General features: G+C 47.4%; 1 protein-coding gene across 1 annotated transcript in view; it reads right to left on the bottom strand.

Moving 5' to 3' along the window:
- Nucleotides 1-12,360: 12,360 nt before the first annotated feature.
- The window catches only part of FARS2 (phenylalanyl-tRNA synthetase 2, mitochondrial), a 617,893-nt gene continuing 615,756 nt past the window's right edge, over nt 12,361-14,497 (bottom strand). The window contains exon 7 of the mRNA XM_064597235.1: nt 12,361-13,780. The gene's annotated coding sequence lies outside the window, so the exon portion shown is untranslated. The remainder of the gene's footprint in view (nt 13,781-14,497) is intronic.

Here is a 14,497-nt window from a genome sequence, read left to right on the forward strand (position 1 = left end):
GCGTCATTGTCCTCCTTATTCACCTCTCTCTTCTCAGTGCCTGAAACAGTGCCTGGCACTGTTTGTGGATTGCATGAATACAATCAAGTATATGCATCCCTCGGGTTTGGGTCTCTCCCTCCCACACCAGCCTGGTTCCTCCTCCCCCGGACGTGAGGCAAGAGCTTGCTCCCTGTCGGCCCCTGCAGGTGTGGCCAGTAGCTACTCCTTTCCCACCTGGGGTACTCTCCCCTTGTCATCAGTTCTAGAAGCCACTGGAAAGAGGCTCTCTGAGGGAGCAACTGGGGTGCTGTGTCTGTGCCTGCCTCCGGGGTGGTAAGATTAGAGCTCGGGATGCTGTAGAATATGCCTGATCTGGGGGCCCCCGCCGACGGGCGCCTTGTCGGCTGCTTCTGCAACAGTGTGGTGCTAGCCCGCTGCCCCAGTTCCAGTCCTCTCATCCCTCGATGTCACATCTACGTGTGGCCCAGAGTGGCCAGCTGGTTTTCAGTTCCTCTTCTACTGATTCTTCTTTGCTAACGGCTTTCTCAAGTTATAATCCACGTACCATACAACTTTCCCCTTAAAGAGTACAATTCATAGTTACCCAAAGAATACAAACATAGTGATCTGAAGGGGCACATGCACCCCAATGTTTATAGCAGCAATGTCCACAATACCCAAACTGTGGAAAGAGCCCAGATGTCTATCAACAGATGAAAGGATAAAGAAGATGTGGTGTGTATATATATATATATATATATATATACAATGGAATATTATGCAGCCATCAAAAAAAGAAATCTTACCATTTACAACAATGTGGATGGAACCAGAGGGTATTATGCTAAGCGAAATAAGTCAAAGACAATTATCACATGATCTCACTCATATGTGGAATTTAAGAAACAAAACAAATGAACATAGGGGAAGGGAAGGAAAAGTAAAATTAGATAAAAATGGAGGGAAGAAAACCGTAAGAGACTCTTAACTCTAGGAAACAAACTGAGGGTTGCTGGAGGGGAGTTGGGTGGGGGGAAGGGAAAATTGGGTGATGGGCATTAAGGAGCGCACGTGATGTAATGAGCACTGGGTGTTATATGCAATGGATGACTAACTGAATTCTACCTCTGAAACTAAAAAATATCTGTTAATTGAATTTAAATATGATTAAAAAATTTTAAAAAGAATATGATTCAATGGATTTTGCTATATTTACAGATATGTACAAATATCACCATGGTTCATTTTAAACATTTTTCATCACCAGTAAAAGAGAAACCCCACACCCTCATCCTCCTCCCCGACAGCCCTCGGGAACCAATCACCCACTCTCTGTCTCTATACGGCTCCCTATTCTGAACACTCCCTATGAACGCGATTACACATGTGGTCTTCTCTGACTGGCTTCTTCCACTTAGCATCATGTTTCCAAGGTTCCTCATGTAGCATATCCCTTCCTCTTTATGGCTGAGTAATATCCCACTGTATGGACATGCCCATTCATCAGCTGATGGACAATGGATAATGCCGTATGAACACTCACGTACAATCCCCCACCAATTCTCCCTGTATCTCGCTGCCAGGTTTATCTTTGGCAAACATGGGAGAGCAGGTCAGTTTACTGTTCTGACCCTTGCAGGGGCTTACCAGTGGGGAAAGTTCAATGTCTTGGCCCCTCATAGCTGGAGCTCCCTCCATTTCCCCGCTGGCTACAGAGAAGCCATGGAGGGAGGCCCATGGTCAGGGCAAGGGCTTTGGAAGCAGAGGTCACACAAACAGTGGTTAGTGGGCTAAGTCAGACACAAGGCCAGCCCGGTTTCGGGGTTTGGGGAGAAAAGGGATGATTCTTTCACTTTGATTTACTATCAGCTAGGCAACAAGCAGATCAAAGATGCCATGGGATGTGCTCCATAGGGCTACCTGCTGCCTCCTATAGAGATGCCCAGGTTCAGGAGGCAGCTGGCCAGGTTCAGGAGGCAGCTGGCTAACCCCCTCCAGGGGAGAGGACAGAGCCCGGCCTCCCATCAGCTGGAGAGGGACAGCACTCAGGGTCCTCCAGGTTAGCACCGCGGTCATACACATCATGTCCTACCTCTTCCTGCTTCATTGGGTACCACCGCAGCATCTCTTCTCACCTGTGAAAGGCAGTCATAATAGCACCAACCTCATAGGATTCTTGAGAACGCGTGCATAACGTGCTCAAACCAGGCCAGAACAAGGAAAGCACTCAATGCATGTTAGCAATGACTTCTTCCCAAGGCAAATGCTTTGTTCTGGGGAGACTTATCTCCAACCTGCGCTCATCCCCTCTTCATCCCCAGCATCTCGATTCTCCTGTTAACCAAGTTCTGGCTATTTCTATTAGTTTCCTATTGCTGCTATAACAAAGTACTACAAACTCAAATGCAATGTCTTAAAACACACAAATTTATTATCTTACCGTTCCGGGGGGCAGAAGGCCAAAATTGGCCAGAGTGGGCCCAAATTGAAGTATTAGCAGGGCTGTGTTTCTTCTGGGGACGCTAGGGAAGAATTGTTCTCTGCCCTTTCCAGCTTCTCGAGGTTGCCCACAGGCCTCGGCTCACGGCCCCTTCTTCCCTCTTGAAAACCAGCAATGGCTGGTGGAGTCTTTTTTTTTTTTAAGATTTTATTTATTTATTTGACAGAGAGATAGAGAGAGCACAAGTAGGCAGAGCGGCAGGCAGAGAGAGAGGGAGAAATAGGATCTCCGCCGAGCTGGGAGCCCAACGTGGGGCTCGATCCCAGGACCCTGAAATCATGACCTGAGCCGAAGGTAGACACTTAACTGACTGAGCCACCCAGGCGCCCCTGGTAGAGTCTTTCTCAAACGACATCTCTCTGCCTCTCTGAATCTGTTGTCACATCCCCACTGACTCTCCGGTTTGCTTCCTCCTTTAGGATCTCCTGGGCCCACCTGGATAATCCAGGCTAGTCTCCCCATCTCCTGTCAGCTCATTAGCAACCTAATCCCCCCCTTACCACAAAACCGCTCATCATCGCAACTCCAGGCATCAGACCATGGGTATCTCTGGGGAGCATTATTCTGCCTACCAAACTACTCTTTAATGTTCAATTCTGGTCTCCCCTTGCCACTCGGGTCTTCCCCAAATGACCCAGTCCTCTGCCTTCTTTCCTGAATGCCCAAAAAACTTGCCATCTGTAAGCTTCATTTTACATAGCTTTTGTGTCATCACGACTATTCCCTAAGCGAAATGTAACGTCCAGAAAGACATGGACCACATCTCACCCCATGAGGGAGACAGCGTGGCAGAGCAGAAAGGCACAGAGCTGGGAGTCAAGAGCCCTTGCTTGCTTCCATTCCAGCTGGCTGGGAAACCCTGAGCAATTTTCTGAGCGTCTGTGATTCTCATTTTCCTCTCTGTAAAATGGGGTCCATCCATAACTCTAGCCCTAGCCATTGTAAGAATCAAACTAAAGCAACATAACAACAAAACAAACAACTCAATTTAAAAAAATGGGCAAAGAACTTGAACAGACATTTCTCCAAAGGAGACATAAAAAAGGACCAACAAGCATGCGAAAAAGATGCTCAACATCACTCATCATTAGGAAAATGCAAATAAAAATCACAATGAGATATTACTTCATGTCCAATTAGGATGGCTATTATAAAAAAAGACAGAAAAGTACAAGTGCTGACGAGGATGTGGAGAAATTGGAACCTCTGTGCGCAGCCTGCAGGAATTTAAAATGGTGCAGCTGCTGTGGAAAACGGTATGAGGATTCTTCAAAAAAGTAAACATTGAATTACCATATGATCCAGAAATTCCACTTCTGGGGGTATGCCCAAAAAAAGTGAAAGCAGGGAGTTGAACAGATATTTGCGCACCCACATTCACAGCCGCATTATTCACAATAGCCAAAAGGTAAAGCAACCCAAGTGTCCATCCACGGATGAAGGGATAAACAAAATGTGATGTATACAGACAATGGGATATTATTCAGTCTTAACTAGGAAGGAAATTCTGGAACATGCTACAAAGGGGATGAACCTTAAAGATATTGTGCTAAGTGAAATGAGCCAGTCACAAAAGATGAATATTGCATGATTCCACATATGAGGTTCCTCAAATAGTCAGGTTCATAGAGGCAGAAAGGAGAGAGGTGGTTGCCAGGGGCTAAAGGGTTGGACAGGAATTAGTGCTTAATGGGGACAGAGTTTCAATCTGGGAAGATGGACAACTTCCTGGGGATGGATGGTGGTGATGGTTGCAGAACAATGTGAAGGTACTTAATGCCACAGAACCGTGCACTTAAAATGGTTAAGATGGTATATTTTATGTGATGCATATTTTACCACCACAACAAAAAATACAGCAGTGAACATGCCCTGGCAGCTACAATATTTGTACAAGTTTAAGGTGACCGTATTCCTGATATTCCATTACCTCCTCACCATATTCCTGCGCATATTCCAGCTCCCAATAAATAGTTGCTAACGCAATGCAGAGAGTCCCCCAGGGAAATACATCCTCCTCCCCTCTCCTTTCCCAGCCCATCTGCAGATGGGAATAGCTGACCAATTACCTGACGATGCCTTTTAAACTAGAGCAGTCTGAACATTCTTAATGTGACAAAATGTGAAAAGGGATGTAGAAAGCAAGGTAGAGAGAGATGTGCGTGCATTGTGCATTCATGGGTTTGTGTTTGTAATCCAATGATGCTATTTTTTTAAGTCTGCTAAAGCTGGTTCCACCTGCTGGTTCCTTTTGGTGACCCGAATACGTGTGTGCATTCTCCATATGCTTTGGAGTCAGTGCACACAAGCTGTGTTTGTCCCTCGCCTGACTTTATGCAGTGGAAACAGAATCCACAGCACGTAGCCCGGGGAGCCGAGATCCCGAGCCATGCCGCATGCGGGGTAGGTAGGGACTGAGGGAAGCAATAAGACCTAATAACCTCACCCATTCTCCTAATTGCTTTCTTCTCACAAAAAACCACACCAGCAGCTCTGCTGGCCCTCAGGGAAATCTCTGCTTGTTATGAGGCCAGTGGGCAATCCTTCCATCACTGTGAAATGCTGGCAGTTTGTGTCAACAAATCCAATTTCAGTCAATCAATAGACAACCCGCCTCCCAGCTCTGTCCTCCCAGCCCCACAGAGCTGAGAGCTGGCTTCCCCTTCCTCCCAGCCCTGCACCCAGGAGACCTGGCAGGGAGAGCTACGGGCTGGGTAGAGGGTGTGCCTGCAGTGGGGTCAGGCTGGTTGTGGCAGAGGGCCATGGACAGGGAGGGTCCCACTGCCCACCAGAAACACACTGCGGTGTGTAGGTTAGAAGCACCAGCTTCGCACAGACAGACCCAGGTGGCTCTGCCACTTTGGGCTGTATGGCCTTTGGCAGGTTCTTCACCCCTTTGAGCTCCAGGTTCCTTATTTCGAAGGCAGAGTGGTAATGGTGCCTACCTCCAGGATTGTAACAAGTGTTAACAATGCTTGCAAAGCACTCAGCCCATCTCTGGCCCGCAGTAAGTATAAAGAGGGAGAGGCGTTGGTGATCTGCCAAGTCTTACAAGCCAAATAGGGCTGTACATGGGAGCTACTATGGATTTTACAGCCATCATTAACACCATCATCATTACCACTGTCTTCTTGAGGATTGTGTGGAAAACAGCTCAGGCTTATACTAGGAGGGGGGGAACCATCCCATGTAGCCCTACCAATATGGAGGAGACCCTTTGACTGCTAGTTCATGAAGGTACACTAAGCAGAGATGCTCACTGGATGTCATCAATGTTTGCAAAAAGAAATATCCAAGTGGTAGTGTCCGCCTCAGAAGCCTGGCACCTGGCCTCGGGAGGGTCATTTGCAGGTACATGTGCCTAAGGAGGTTTGTTCCACTGCACGGCATAACACCAAGTAGAGACAGGGTTTGTCCTCAGACACACCAGTCCAGAGAGCGGGGCAAAAGGACCCCACAGTGGCTCCCTGAGATTTCTGCATTTCCCCCGGGAAGCCAGAAAGAACAAAGCCCTCCCACCAAAAGAGCCCTCTCATACATAGGGGAGGGCACAGCTTCATAGGTCTTTGTGTGCTAGAGGTCCCTGTTGGGCAACAGAGAGTTAACCCCACTCCACTTCTTGCTGGCTGGCCATCACGCCTAATAGACCGGGGGTGGGGTGGAGGGGGGGTGGTGAGACCCCCTCTGCATGGGCATGTGAACTCCCCAAAGGGTCGGCAGCAGCAAGTCCCCTCAGAGCCTGACGCACAGGGGCAGGCACCACAGGGTTCTATTTAAGATCTAGGAGCACGGGATTTGTAACTAAGCAAGAATGCAAAATCCTTCCTCCGGCAGGAAATGGTTAGAAAGAAGGACCTTGGAGTGCATTTCGTGCCTGCTGCTGTTACTATTTTGTCTAATTGGGAAGAGAAAGAGAGTAACTAGAGGTGAGGTTTCCAGATGCAGAATGCCCTAATATTTATGGACTTTCTACTCCGAGGCAGGCACTGTGAGAGACCCTTCCACATTTATTATTTCATTTTATGCATCAAAATAACCCTGCCTGGCTGGTATATTTACCTTGTTTTGTCAAATGAGGAAGCAGAGGCCCAGATGTAACCAGAAAGCTCAGGGACCTGGCACAGAGCAGGTGCTTAGTCATGAGAGATTAAAAGACACTTGCCCAGGGTCATGGTCAGAAGGAAAGATTCAAATGCAGATTCTAAAGGTCCAGGCCACTCCAGACCCCACTTTGCTCTCTCCCTACCTGCTTGCTCAGGGCAGGAGACTGGGAGGCCTTCATCAGGAATGGGTTTTGGCCCCTGGGAAAAACTTCCAGATGGAGGAAATAAAGCTGTTTCTAGGGGAATCTGCTTTTAGAAGAGCAGTCAGACCTCCATGCAGCCCAAGGGAAGATCCCTCCAAACACTTAAGGTAGTCTCAGATATTTTGGAGGAGACAGTCAAAGATTCTGAATTAAAAAGAAAAAAAGAGAGAGAAAGGCCCCAGGCCAGTAAAATGCGAGCTATCTCTGCTATGAAATTGGGCTTTTCTCACGTGGCAGGGGGTCAGTGCCGGCCCCCTTTCTGGAATTTACCTTATTGTGATGAGAGTGAAAACAAACAGAACAAAAACCAGGTGGCCATGCATGTTTGGGAAATTTGGGATTGAGACATGTAAGCACGGTGGGAAGAGTCATGACTCTTAGAAATTTAATTGCTGGATAGAAATGACAGAAATCTGGATTTCTATCCCACCCTAACAGGCTCATATAAAACTCAACATGCTTAAAGTCAGTCAGCTGCCGCCCCCACCCAAACCCACCACCACCAAGGGGAACATAGCTGGCGTTTTTCTACTTGGGTTGGTGGCATCATCCTCCACCCAACCTCTCAAACTAGACACTTGAGATGCACGCTAGGAACCCTGCCTCCCCACAGTCCAGCAGGCCACCTAGTGCCAAAGGCTCTCCTTAACACTGTCCCTGTGGCATCTTCCTTCTATTCTCACGCACAAACTTCTAGGCCAACCTCCCCATTTATAGTCTTACCCTCCTCTGCCCCTCAGTGGCTCAACAGAGATCCCTCTAAAATTCTAATTTGACCATGGCACTCCTCTACTTATCACCTTCCATCACTCACTAGCACTGAAGTATCTAGAGTCCAATCTTAGCATGCTCCGAAAACTTGCACGATCCCCAAAGATGGATGAATTGGGTCTGCCTCCGAAGTACCCCACTGTCTAGGTAAATAAGCACCACTGAGAAGGTTCATTTTATGTGTCAACTTGCCTAGGTCACATGTATTCGTCTGCTTGGGCTGCCATGCAAAATACCACAGACTGGGTGGCTTAAACAGCAGAAATGTATTTCCTTGTGGTTGTGGAGGCTGGAAGTCCAAGATCAAGGTGCAGCAGGATTGGCTTCTCCTGAGGCCTATGTCCTTGGCTAATAGACAGTCACCTTCTCCCCTGTGTCACATGGTCAACCCTCTACACACATGCACCCCTGGTGTTTCTCTGTGTGTCCCAAACTCCTCTTATAAGGACATTAGTCGGAGTAGATAAAAGCCCACCCTAACAGGCTCATTTTAACTTAAACACCTCATCAAGTGTCCTGTCCTCAAATACAGTCATATTCCAAGGTACAGGAGGTTAGGACGTCAACATAGGGATTTGGAGGGGGCATAATTAAGCCCATGAGAGCCATAGTATCCAGTTTGGGTTCAAACACCAGTTTAGATGTTGCTGTGAAAGTATTTTTTTTTTTTAGATGTCATTGAAATTTAAATCAGTAGTCTTTGAGTAAAGCATATTACCCTCCATAACATAGGTGGGCCTCATCCAATCAGTTGAAGGCCTTTAGGGAAAAGACTGAGGTTCCCTGAGGAAGAGAGAAGGCTGCCTTTGGACTTGAGCCACAATATTAGTTCGTCTCTGGCTCTGCAGATTTCAGACTTGCCAGGCCCTACAATTGCATGAGGCAATTCCTTAAACAAATCTCTCTTTATATAGAGAGAGATATATACATACATGCATATATATATATATATACACACACACACACACACACACACACACACACATATCTTATTGGTTCTATTTCTCTGAAGAACCCTGACTAACCTTAATCACATATCCCAAAAGATACCGGATAACACATAAAAATGTATATATACGAGGGTAGGCAGTCAAGGGTTGGTATGGTGTTTTCAAAATCATCAGGGACCCAAGCTACTTCCATCTTGATACTCCACAATCCTTAGTGTGCTATCTCATGGTCCAAGCAGGCTGCTTGAGCTCCAGATATCATGTCTCCATTCCGGCTAACAGGAGAGAGGAAGGGACATGAAAGGGAACACCTCCTCCCTTTAGAGACACTTTCTGTAAGTTGAACATGAACATCTCGACGGCCAGAATTTAGTCACATCCAGGTGCAAGGAAATCGGGAATGTAGTCTCTATTCCAGAATATGTGCACCCAGCTAAAATCAGAAGATATTATGTAATGGTAGAAAGGGGGGCACGGATGTGGCAGTGCATCACAATACATTTGCTACAAGTACCAGCTTAAGTGGGTGCCAAGAGGAATGAATTATTTAGAAATTTAGAGATTCATGCGGGCAGGGGCAGGCAGAGAAGGCTCTATGGTGGGAAGAGGACCTGGGCTGGTTTTGAAGGAAGGGTTAATTCGCTCAAGCAGGAGAACATCCCCGCAAGCTTGTCCCAGGGTGAGCATAAACACTACGTGAAAACAGCATGACACGGTGGGGGCTCAACCCGGGGTCGGGGGGAGTGTGAGGCCAAGTGCCGGAAGGCAGGCTCTCTCCCCAACAGGCTTGCAGGCAACAACTGCCAGACGAGGATGGACAGGCTGACCGCTGATGGGGCCCACGGCCAAGGGCATGGCGATCCTTCCAGCACCCCTTGAGTCCTCGACGAGGCCGAGGGTGGGGGAAGCTGGGGGGTGAGGGAGGGGTCGTGGGACTGTATCCATCTCCTCAGGGCAAGCCAGCCAATGGGCAGCCTCGCTGATGCTGTAATACCCCAGCTCCGCGTTTCATTGGCCAGCCCTCTTTCTGGGGCTCAAACTATTTATTCGTTTTTTTTTTCTTCAGAAATTGCAAATAGGCATAAACAAAATACAGAGGAGAAGGACCGAGCCCAGATGGGAGGAAGAACACACCCCTGAAGTGCAGTGTTGTCTGTGAGGACAGAAGCCGTGACAGCTCCCAAGCCCCTCACGGGCCCCGGGGAGGTCGGGCTCTCCCGCCCAGGAACCTGCTTCACTTCAGGGTCAGTGGAGAGATTTCTTCCCCTGTTATACATTTTTGTTTTCACAGTTTTACAATTCATGTTTCTTACTATAGGGTCGCTCAGAGCTTTTAACACACCACAGTGCACCGCGAAGCTTCGACAAGGATATGTCTGTAAGTAGCGTTTCTTAAACCTAGATGATCTCAGAGCCTTTTACTCCCAGAACATATCCAGGGTCCAGTGTTCTACAGGACACACTCTAGAAAATGCTCTTATAAGGAATAGGTCACTCTGGAATCCCCAGCTTGTCAGGAAATCATGCTCCCAGGGCCTCCTCGCTGGGCTGTTGTTCTCTTGCCTTCACACCCACGCTGGGGGCTGCCCTTGCCAGGCTCTGCTTAGATGGAGGGTTGTCGCTTAATAAGGCATGAGCAGCGGCCCATGATCATCCATGCCCCCAACTGGGGGCGGGAGGTGGAAGTGAGAAGTCTGGGGTTGGGGTTGGGGGAACTTTACGTTCCCTCCTATGTCCCCCTTTGCACCCAAGTGTGGATCCCAGGTGACCAGGATCCCAGCCAGCCAGCAATGACTGAGGCCCTTCTTAGCACCAGCATCCTCGGGTGCTGGAGACAGATCCTGCACTCAGGGTGCTCCCTGGGAGGACTCAGGATAGAGGACAAAGCAAGTCACTGCAATACAGTGTGCTTGGTACAAGAGTGGAAGTCATACCAGGTATGGTGGTGACTCAAAAGAAGGGAGTGATCACTCTTTTGGAGGGGAAGGTGGGCGGGGGTGTGGCACCAGGGAGAGAGGGAATAGCAGAGGCTAAATACAAAAGTCAGTATTTGAGATGGTCAAATAAAACCTACTCGCAGTTCAGAGCCCTCGGAAGTGTTCTCATCCCAGGAAACCAGGTCTGAGAACCAGGCTCATCAGACAAGGGCTAGGCTTGCCAGTGTACTGGAAGTGAAATGAATACCCAGTGCCTGTGTGGAGAGGGTCAGCGAGCCTGGGCTGGTGTATGCTGCGGCCAAGCCCGTTGCTGGTTTTCCTAGTGCAGCTCGCAGATTCTGTTTGATGCCCCAGAGGGAGCTTTGGTCAGGTGATAGCCACATGGTCAGAGGACAGCAAGCCTCCTGACCCCAAGCGGGGTCGAGTAAATTGCATGGCAGTAGGGCAGAGGAGTGGGAGTTGGTGGTGCAGCTGAGGCATGGGGCTGAAGTGGAAAGAAGAGGCTGAGGACAAGAAGGAGAGAAACAAAGTAAAAGGGGAAAGAGAGAGGAGGAGAAAGCAAGTGTAGCTTGATGCAGTGCCAGTGCCCTGGGGATTAGGAGCTTTGCATTCTGGCCCCAGCTCCTCTTCTTACTACTGCCTACGTGACCTTGGGCCAGGCATTTCTGCTCTGGGCTGGTTCACTTTTCTATAAAAGGAGGTGGGAAGAGGAGCTGTGATCCTTAAAGCCCCCTCCTTCTCAAGTGTCATAACAACCTCTTTTCTGGAAGGTCCCTTACCAACTGCAGCTGTTACCACTGTGAACAGGAATGGGTGGATGGGTGCAGATTACACAGTGGTCCTGATGGGGGTAAGGTGGAGATGCTGCATCCTGGGCTGACTCAAAATGGTGCAGTGTGCAGCTCTCTCCCCCTCCATCTCTCTGCTTTCTACCTGCTGAGCCCCCCAGGACCCAGCGACTAACGTAATAGTCTCCTCCAATGCCCCTAATGATCCTGCAGCAGCTTCTGCAGGCTCTGCCTCTCTCTGCTGGCAGCAGGCTGTGAGTTCAGAGGAAAAATGAGCTCCCAGCTCTTGGGGAGGTGAAATCAGGCTCCAGAGTCAGCCTAGGACAGTGATAGAGCTGCAGTTTTCTCTGGACATGAGGCCTATGGAGGGCCCATATCTCTCTCATTTCTCTGCCCCACAGAATCTAAATACAAAGAGAAGGATCAGCTTTTGTTCTTCATTTGATACAGTACCCTTTCCTGCAATTGTTTTCAAACGGTGTTTAACTAGAATCCTGTCTCTAAATGCAATCTTACACGAAAGTATAAACAACAATTATTGAATAATTATTTCTTGAAATAAATATGTGTTAAATGCAGTGTTAAGAACTTGCTACACACTGGGTACCCAACCAGACTTACTCCCAGCCTTCATCAAGCGTGGTTTAGTGGGTGAGGCCACCCATAAACAAGTTGATGAACACTTGTTTTTTTTGTTTTTTTTTTAATTTTTTATTCTTATGTTAATCCCCATACATTACATCATTAGTTTTAGATGAAGTGTTCCATGATTCATTGTTTGTGCACAACACCCAGTGCTCCATGCAGAATGTGCCCTCCTCAATACCCACCACCAGGCTAACCCATCCTCCCACCCCCCTCCCCTCTAGAACCCTGTTTGTTTTTCAGAGTCCATCGTCTCTCATGGTTCGTCTCCCCCTCCGATTTCCCCCGCTTCATTCTTCCCCTCCCGCTACCTTCTTGTTCTTCTTTTTTTTTTTCTTAACATATATTGCATTATTTGTTTCAGAGGTACAGATCTGAGATTCAACAGTCTTGCACAATTCACAGCGCTTACCAGAGCACATACCCTCCCCAGTGTCTATCACCCAGTCACCCCATCCCTCCCACCCCACCCCCCACTCCAACAACCCTCAGTTTGATTCCTGCGATTAAGAATTCCTCATATCAGTGAGATCATATGATACATGTCTTTCTCTTTTTGACTTATTTCACTCAACATAACACCCTCCAGTTCCATCCACGTCGTTGCAAATGGCAAGATCTCATTCCTTTTGATTGCTGCATAATATTCCATTGTATATATATACCACATCTTCTTTATCCATTCATCTGTCGATGGACATCTTGGCTCCTTCCACAGTTTGGCTATTGTGGACATTGCTGCTATAAACTTGATGAACACTTGTGATCAATGCAATGAAGGAAAAGAATGTGGGGATATGTTTAGGTTGATTTGTCAGGATGGATTTCCTGAGAAGGGATGCTCCTGCCTCTAATGAGGATCTGCTCAGTGTGAAAGCTGAGGCCAGGCAGAGCCCTGAGTGGCTAACAACACCCAGAAAGAATGAGCAGCTCCCACATGCAGATGGGACAGCGAGACCCACCCTGCTTGGTGGGAGGTGCTGACCTTCTCCACAGCACAAGCCAACAGCTCCCACCCATGCTCCCAGTGGCCTGCCGAACACCAAGCTGTAGTTTAATAAAATGTATAAATACAGAGATTTTCACACAATCTATATATATTAAACATTTGAAGGTGACCAACCCTATAAAGAAAACATCAACAAATTCAATAAAAGAAAGAACTTAAAACTGAGGAAACTGAGCTACTAGTGTAATCAGGACAGAAATGTTTAAGTCCATATATTTCATATCTTCAGAGAGATAAGGGAAGGTATCTATGCATCATATATCAAATGAGAAAAGGTGGGTATGACTCAAGAGCTGGCAATTATGAAAAGAACTAATGAGAGATCTTAGAAATAAAAATATAATTATTCAAAAATTATTCTGACTACTGTGGAGAACGAATGCAAGGAAGCAAGATGCCTATAATCCAGTAAGAGATGTCTGTGGCTTTGGCTAGGTTGGAGGTATAGGAGAAAGAGAAGAGTAGATGAATTCAAAATATATTTTAATGGAGAGTCTGCAGGACTTTCTAACTTGCTGAGGGTTTGAATGTGAGAATGAAGGAGGGAGCACTCAGGGATGATGTCTGGAATAAACACAGAACTGTTCCCTGCACAGACCATAAAAACCTCTTTACCCTCTGTGTGCATCAAGGTGAGTTGCACAGCCCATTGTACAATCTCTAAACTGCGCCTTTTGAGGTTTTCTCTTCTCCTTGCCCTTGACCCAGAGGGCTTGAAAACAAGAGGAGAGATCCAGCACTGAATGTGGCCATTACATTTGTCATCCTTGGTGCCTCAGGGAGAGTCATGGCTGTTGAGGGAGAGAAATGTGACGGTTGTAGATTGGGTGCTCTTGACAGCAGGCTCTGAGATGGAGTTTTTCACACAGAATGTTGATTAAGCAGTCAACACCTGTAAAAGGGAGGGGAAGGAAGGAGGATCAAGCAGGAGAAAGTAATTGAACCAAACCCAATGGCAGCCTTGGTCAACCTCAGGGGGGCCATGGGAGCTTGTATAGCTCTTCAGAGTTGTTCCAAGTTGGGCTGGAGTGATCAGACCATTACGTACCTGCATCCCTCAGTCATTAGATTTGGGCAGCACTCTCCATTGCTGGAACAGCAAGTTCTTGTTGAAGGGACATGGGTGGCACTTTACAATGCTCAGCACAGTGATTAAGGCCACAGAAGCTCCTCTAGTGGCTTGAGGTGCAGCTTTGTGTATATCTCACTGTGCCTTGTGTGTACCTGCTCTGAGGTCATTACTAAATATAGCTCCAAATTTTGGGGAAATCAGAAGTTCAGAGACAGTCCTAATCAGAGCCAAGTACACCATTCATTGGGGTAGGAGAGAAAGGAATGGCTTTATAGATGGTCAACATAAAGCTGAAATTGCCTCACTTATTGCAAACTGTATAATCTAAGCATGAACCTTGGGAAATTCATATACTGTAATCCAGAGTCTACAAGTTCACAATATAATATCCTGTTGAGAAAAGCAAGTCTAACTCAATTGATAGAGACCCTCTCTGCTGATTTAAATTCTGTTTTCAGATGACCTGGCTGGCAGTGGGTTGAGCCCCATCTCTCAAAACCCTTTGAAGACCTAATGTGGGCTGATGAGCTGCTACAG

The sequence above is a fragment of the Mirounga angustirostris genome, unplaced genomic scaffold (genome assembly GCF_029215605.1).
Source record: "Mirounga angustirostris isolate CCGP_5_RB_7025 unplaced genomic scaffold, mMirAng1.0.hap1 SCAF_8, whole genome shotgun sequence".
Lineage (NCBI taxonomy): Eukaryota > Metazoa > Chordata > Mammalia > Carnivora > Phocidae > Mirounga > Mirounga angustirostris.